Consider the following 8,261-nt stretch of genomic DNA (forward strand, 5'->3'; position numbering starts at 1 on the left):
TTTCATCATGACAAACAACCTCTTTCCCATACAGGTATGGTGATGTGATCCATTGTTAATGCAAAAATACTGATTGCAACAGCTTTAAATGAGCTGAAATGTATCATCCTTTCAATGCTTCACTGCAGCTTTAATGCAGACAGCTGGAGACTCTGGTGTCTCTACTGTATGTGTGAATGTGTCTTATTAGAGTATGGAAGGAGGGAAGCGATGAAACAGAGTGAATGTGCTCAGTCAGCCCACCCTGGATAGACAGAGGCGCAACAAAATGGTCAAAAAGCCAAATACCCATAAATCCAAGAGCAAACTACCAGAGTTACACAGAGAATTAGACATAGAAGCCATACAGTGACAGCAGACAGCTTCTGCTAACTACCGCCAGACTTTTACTATCAGACATATACACATATACACTTCACCAGCTGAATAACGTCGTGCTCAGAAAGATTATTGTAAACCATATTTTGCCCATTTCCCATAAGACACGCAAGATATTTGCGCTATTCTAAGTATAGTACGTTATTTTATGTTTGTTTCTGTGCATTTCTAAGGCATGCGAGAAAAACAGTTTTCTTCAAGAATTCAAGGTAACACGGAATGAATAATTGATATAAATATGGTCTTTTGGGGGGAGAAGTATTCCTTTAGTAAGTGTCCTCTCCCAGGTACTGCTACTACATGTATAGCTTTTGCCAGGTAGCTTAAGCTAGCTGGAAGAGGTGGAGTTTGGTGACCTTTGAACCTACTGGGTGGATTTTCTTTTGAGAATGAGGTCATGTTGGACGGATTGCAGTAACAACAGAGACGTCCAGATGTGATGTGGCCAATCGATCACATTCTGACCACAAAGTGTCCTGTGTGCATTTAGACCTTAAATTACTGTGTTTTTTCCTTCTGCAGACATACAAATGTCGATGTCAGTTGTAAATGGGGTCTTATTCCCGCGAAGCTCTGAAAATGCTGGAAACAATTCCCATAATGCACCTCCATAATGTGGTGTATTGGTCTATCCCTGACTGGTAAATGTTCACTATACACATCTCCAGAAGCACAAAACACATCTACTGTTGTCACAGGATGTACAGTCTCTTTGACGAGTAAACTGAACTTCATGAGTGTCCCTTTAACAAAATCTTAATATTGCAAAACAAATGCTGGCAATATGGATGGATTGATTTGATTGGTTCATTTGAGAACCAATTTAAGACACACAGCTACATAGTCTGAGGCAATAATGTAGAGCTCATTAAAATGATTACATTCAAGCTCTCAGATGGTTCAGGTGTATGACCTCACAAGGATTTTGCATTTTAAATATTGATTTTCTATCAGCACAAAGTGTATTGTCTGCTGTCAGCGAATGCAGAGTGAACAATTCCATTTCTCTTTGTGTACCAACATTACAGCCGTGACCCCTAAATTAGGAGCTACACAAAACTATTTGCATACTAATTACTGTTTTAAGGATTGTATTTCACATTGTGAACGTAGAGGAGGACTGACGCTGGAGTTTAATCAAGACTGTTCAGCTGCCGCCAAAAAGTATTTAAAAAATCCACCGAAAAGACAAAGTTGTTCACAATAACTGCACATGAACTTAAGAGAAAGAAAGTAGACTTAATATCTTACTATTTATAATGCAGAACAATAACATATTGTATGTGCTGCCTATATAATATTATTAATTTAGCATTGTGATTTATTTATTTTTTGTGTGTGTGCATTTTTCACGATTTTCTGAAATGTCATGGATCAAATGATTAACTAATTGATGAAATAATACTTGACCTCAAAAATAGTGGATTTAAATGAGTAGATTCAATATTAATATTTGATTTCGTGCATCTTTAAGTGATTACCCTGTTTAATCCCCTGACTGATGCGGACAGCATTATGGGTGAGACCGTTGCTGAGAGCAGAGAGCGGCTGCTCTGCTCTCAGGTCGCTTTCCCTATTTTGGGAAGAGGGTCTTGTATAAGGAGGCTATTTGAGACGTGCGTAAACATGGACTCAGCAGACATACGGAGAGCCTCAGCTGTTGCTGATTAATCATCAGAAGACAGGCTCGCGCACTACACCTATGTCGGTACCTGAGGGGGGAATCCCCTCCTGGAGCACCCAGAGGCCCTAACGTATAGGGTGCGTACAGGCCTATACGTGGCACGATGCATAGAGGATATAAGAGGCTATAATTCCCTCCTCTCTGAAACTAATACCCAATGCTGACCACAGGAAACACCATCAACTCATAACAGAGGTGGGCCGGACAGAAGAAGCCAAACATACAACAGAAGCTAAAGAGTCATACATATAAAAAAAAAACGGGCTATCCAGGTGTTCAGCCAATCAGCAGCAAGACTGTAACAACCGCTATCTGATACTTGCTTTGACAGACGCCAATTAATTTACTGGCACACCCATTAGACGGTATCACGAATCCATTGCAGCCCCGTTGCAATGGATCGTCTCTGCGCGGTGATGAGGAGCATATAGGCGGGTTAAAAACCCGGGCAAGATGAAGCGCTCCGGAGTGCCGGACCACATCACACCACATCACTTATCGAGTGAATTTGCAGCTTTGCATCTAACGTGGTTACTACAAGCTGTCATTTATTAAACTAGAGGTGCCCGCCTGTGCCTTGCTGTTTATCAACGATGGTTTATGGGTTGCATCACTCAGTAACACACTGGTTATTGAAACATCACTGAGTTTGCATCATGCGTTATCCATTGTACCCTACCTGGATTTGTATTCCGGGGAGTTTTATGTAGAAACTGCGAAATAGCTCCTGTCCGCCCCCTTTATGTCTGTTTCGCCGTTCAGATCGCCCTCTCTCAACAGTCTCAGTGCAACATCGCTGTTTGGATCTCTTGAGTCAAACGTGCTCCTCGGACCAAAAAAAAAAAAAGCCCGGTGGAGCCACTGTGTCGTCCTCATGCACGGAGAGGCAGGTCCCCAGCCTCGCTCGGTTTTGGGGATTGGATCAAACCGGCCAGAGGTGATCGCCTTTCGTCCTCTCCTGCCTTGGCGCCCTCCTCCCCAGATCCTCCCTGTCTGACGGATTGACCGGGTCGCAGAGCTGTCAATGACGAGGGAAGAGGAGGAGGAGGAGGGGGGAGGGAGGGATGGGGGGGGGGGAGTCGGTATTTTAAGATCAGAGATGGATCTTCAGAGCCCGTCCGCACGGCTCTCCCTCCTCCTGCAAGCCGTGAACCAGCGCTCTCCTCCTCTACCTCTCTCTCGCTCCGCTGCGATAGCGCAGGAAATCTGTGATGATGTCGCTCTTGTAGATCGGCACCGCCGTGAAGCTCCTTATTCCCGGCTGTCTTCTCTACAGAAACGTACCACTGCGATTAGTATTAACTACCGTCTTACATTAGAAACGCGCTCAGGCTGTGCGTTTAAGTTACCCAGGCTGTCATCTGGACTTTGCGCACCATCGGAATGAGCACGGCGCGTCTCTCCTCTGCGCCAAGTCTGTTTCTGGAGCGGACTGCTGGAGACGAGCTTTATCCACACATTGTCATCCTCGCAGATAATTATTCATATTTGTAGGAGCTAATTCTCACGCGGTGGAGGTGTGAAATGGTTGCGCCCCACAGCCCTCCCCCCCCCCCCCCCCATCTTTAAAAGTCACACTGACAGGCGCGCAACTACGTCACCACCGGCTGAGAGAAGAAACCTGCACCACAAAGCATGAATATCACCCAGGTCCACAGCCCACCATGTCGAGGGTTCACAACAGGAGGTTGTAAGGTAAGGAGGAGGAAGCAGGAAAAGCTTATTGTTAAAGTATCAGCCACTTATTTACCTCTACAAACTGAGTGAGTGAGTCTGCCCTTTTGGTCACGTGCTGCTAATATGTGACACAAAATCTAGCGACAGCAGGAAGAGAATCACTGAGTCGCTGACCTTTATTCTGGCCACAAGCCACAAATACCAAACACACAATAGATGAAATAAATGGCTTTATAATTGCAGTAGAAAAAACATGTTTGCAGCTTGAAGGATCATGATATTGTATTCAATTTGTATTAAACGTATATATGCATACACACACAGAACCAGTAACCATCTGCAAAGTCACAAGCTCAGGAATTTATGAGTGCTGCATTCAAGAAGTTATGACATATTTTACAACACTAATATAATATCAAGGTAATACTGACACTAGTGTCAATCCACCAAGTTAGCTCTCTTTCAAGTGTTAGAAATGTGACACATGAAGCTAAGCTGTGGTGCAAAACTCGATCATGCTACAAAGATGACAAGTAGTTGAGTGTTGCAATTCATCATAAAAAAAGGTGCAGTGTGTAGGATTTGGCGGCATCTAGCGGTGAGATTGCACATTGCAACCAACTGAAACTTCTCCCGAGTGCCGAACATGTAGGATGAGCTACGAAGAAACATGGCGGCATGCTCCATGAAGGGGACCCACATCGTATGTAGATCTAAACATCTCATTAGGTAATGGAAACACAAGGGTTCTTATTTTGTGATTATACAAAAGATACTACTATAATATTCCATTTCTACCAATTGTTCCCCCTTAATTAATGCTACACACTCTAAGCTTAAAAGAACATTTTTGAGAAATGCACTCATTTGTTTTCTGGCTCAGAGTTCTGAGAAGATGCCACTCTCTAGTTTGTCTAGAGCCAGTCGCCGGTTAGCTTAGCTTAGCACAAAGACTTAAAACATGGTGTAACAGCTAGCATGGCTCTGTCCAAAAGGTTAAAAAAAACTAAACACACCCTTTAGCACCTCTAAATTTACTTAGTGACGTGTTATATCTTGTTTGTTTAATGTGTAAAAATGCCCCGTCTCCAGTTTCCAGTCTTTGTGCTAAGCTAAGCTAACTGTAAGCAAATTTGTGTATTTCCCAAAATGTCAAACTATTCCTACCCCAGAGTCAGAGTCACTGAACACACTTCCCCTCCTGTCTTTCTTTGGGTGCGTTCCCAAACCCATACTACCATACTATTTAGAAAAATAATGTATTAGTAAGTATTTACTGTCCCAATACGTAGTCTGTCAAATGCAGCATTCCAAAACCACCAAGATGTTAGGATAAAGAATACTGCATCCGGTTGCACTTTGCAGTATGAAAGCCAGCATGCTTTTCTAGCTGTTCTGACCCACAATCCTCAGTGCTGCAGAAGATACATCTCATTGACTGAGCAGGGAGAACACAGACTGACAGACAGCCTGATGGCAGCTCATTGACAGATGCCACCTATGCATGCAAAAGTACGTACTTGTAAAAATGAATAGCGTGAGATTTGGTACACAGCTATCATCTCTCTTCTTGCAGTTGGATTGCACTACCCAATGATCTTCCTTCCCCAGTTAGATGCATTACTAGTCAGTAGATAATAAGCTTCACTGGGCTCACAGTCCTTGATGCAGCACCATCACCCATAACCGCTGCTGACGAGACACAAAGCCCCAGAGACAAAGCAGGATGTTGACACTGCTACCACCTCCGATTACAGGATCATACAAGCCTGAAGCTTTGTGGAAGTAAGTCCTAAAAGTCCCAGGGCAAACCAAACTGTACGCCAAATATGTATAAAGTATTTAAAACTGATTAGCGATTAATCAATAATGAATCATCATGAATCCACCCAGAAACAACATGGATAGACTCGGAGCAGACATCTTATTGCAGTATGCAGAGTCCCTTCCCTTTAAGGATGGAGCCTGTATGCAAAGCAAGAGAAAAAAAAATCAATTGGATCCCATTTTAATTACATGGTCCGGCACTGTGGCGCAGAATCTTATTAGCTTGTTCAGATTTCCATGCTTGTTAAATTCAAATATGAAATTCAAAAACAAAATGCTTCCCAAAATGGACGAGAGGGAGGAGACGGACCAATCTGGTCAGGCGGCCCCCACCACTCCGGTCCGCCATCCTCCACTCCCTCTCTATGTGATGCTGTAATTAGTATGGAGAATATGGTTGGATGTTTTAATGAAGTTTTCTTATCTGCAGCAGAAAGGGTGGAGGCGGTGAAACACACAGGACAGACTGGTGCACGCCAGCTCTTTCAGTGTACCTGCAGCCAGCGTGCATCACATGATTGGAATTCAATGCCTGCTCTGGCCTCTCTCATCAAAGTCCTCCAAGCGTTCAGTGATGATTAATGGATTATACTCGTAATCAACACACCAGGCCTGCTTGTGCTTCCCACTGAGAGGAGCGGCACTTACAAGGGCGGGCGGCCTGATGGCCGTAGCCCTGAAACAGACTGGTTGCATTGATCCTCTGGGAGCAGAGCAACGTCACCTCTCCTTCCTGCATTTCCCTCCTTTCCTGTTCTCGCCCACAGCTCACTTGGACGGCGGCCGCGTCTCTCTAGATCCGTTTCATCAAAACGTCTGGCATGCGGCAGTAGAGAATCTGGAGCAGGGAACGATACAGCACAGCGCAACAGAATAGTGCTGCTCTTGCACTTTGTGATTTGTATTTTGTCTCTCAACGCTGCGCTCGGCACATGCTGATAATTTGTAGGCTGGAGTTGCAACAACTTCAGTGGAGTAAAAGGCAAGGCGGTGACACAGTGGGCCCGGCTGGTGAGAGAAAGAGGGGAGGGGGGGAGGGTCATCGGTGGACTTAACACTGACACCAACCGTGGGCGACGTCCGCTTATGACGGTCAGTAATGAACAGTGAAGCTGTGAAATGAGAAAGGTAAAGCGTCACCTCGCATCAGGATCTAAAGACCTCAAAGCTGGAGGGCCACTTCCTGTCACCGCTGAATGTGTGTGTTTAGACAGTGGCGTGTTGGTGGGGGTGAGACACAGAGCAACGCACCAACCGCCCCTTGAGGACTCACTTTAAACGACGCATGGAGTGTGTAGGGACACAGCAAGTTAAATGAAAATGCTGCGTTAAAAAGGGTCAGTTCACCCAAACTAGAAATCAATTACCTCTGGTGCTATCTGGTCATGCATATGGGTTTTGGTTTTATTTGCCCAAGTTTGGAGACATTGTGATGCAGGTGAATGGTATTTCATTTGTGGAGCTCACAATTCTCAAATAGTGTTGTGTCTGTAAACCCGTTTACACAAAGCCATGTCTACTTGCGACCCCTTGTCACAGCTTGGATGAGTTGGGGAGTAACAATGCTCTGAGTAATCCCCCATGACATGCCGTCAACAGATTTCATTGGGACAATTTCTTTAGTGTAAACTAGTGCCAACTAGGACATTGTTTCTGGAAAAACATGCATCGCATTAAATGTTATTTTTCATTACAAGGACAACAGAGGAGATTCCTTTTATCTAGTGTTGGGATGCCAACAAATCATAGACAGATATCTCAAAACCTGGACGAATAAAATCAAAACAAACTGACCATCTTGCGATGGGATCACACCATCGAGCAAAGGGAGCAAAATGGGTAAAATCCCCACTTCCAACCCGGCAACTTTACACACACACACACACACACACACACACACACACACACACACACACACACACACACACACACACACACACACACACACACACACACACACACACACACACACACACACAAGGTGAAAACAATACCAGCGTCGCTGTCGTGGCTGGTAATGAAAACGAAACTAGATACCATCATAGCAGCGGATCACTAGAGCTGTGGACCCGGGATAGGCACCCCAGAACAGGGTCCTAAATTAAATCTGAAGGGTCACATGACGATTAAGGAAAGAAAAAGTTATGTCACACAAAATTATGTTTAGTTTTTCTGACTTCTTTTGTAATATTGAATATGTTTACCTCATCACTCCATAAAATCCTCAGAAGCAAGTAGTTGCTTCACTTTACAGGGCCACAAGCCAAAAAGGCCGGGAGCCGCTGCATTAATAACTACAGACCATCTGGAGATGGGATCAGACCAGCCACGACGCCAAATCCAGGCCAAGGGCGCTACTTCCGACCACACACATCTTCCATCTTCATTTTGATCTCAACAACACACCTGTAAAGTGTCGGGATTGCGCGGTTGCTACACTATCACAGTGACAAAATCTGTCCACAGACAGACTCACAAGATGAAAACAATACTATGCTTGTTGTGTCCAGCCAAACACTGTCATCCCATCATCTAGACATACAGGCACACATAATCATAGAAGAAGAAGAGCTGGGTACTCTTCATACAACGCCACATAACCTTGACTACCCTGCACTAATAAATCCTCCCCTCAAATAAAACCCTGACACGCTACAGATACACAGAGTGCAATGCAGATAGGTGCGAGGCTTTC

General features: G+C 44.4%; 1 protein-coding gene across 1 annotated transcript in view; it reads right to left on the minus strand.

Moving 5' to 3' along the window:
* slc8a3 (solute carrier family 8 member 3) overlaps positions 1-2,864 on the minus strand; it is a 95,624-nt gene extending 92,760 nt beyond the window's left edge. Inside the window, exon 1 of the mRNA XM_079174368.1 lies at positions 2,742-2,864. The gene's annotated coding sequence lies outside the window, so the exon portion shown is untranslated. The remainder of the gene's footprint in view (positions 1-2,741) is intronic.
* Positions 2,865-8,261: the final 5,397 nt, after the last annotated feature.

Source organism: Pholis gunnellus, assembly GCF_910591455.1.
Source record: "Pholis gunnellus genome assembly, chromosome: 15".
In the NCBI taxonomy this organism is placed as follows: domain Eukaryota; kingdom Metazoa; phylum Chordata; class Actinopteri; order Perciformes; family Pholidae; genus Pholis; species Pholis gunnellus.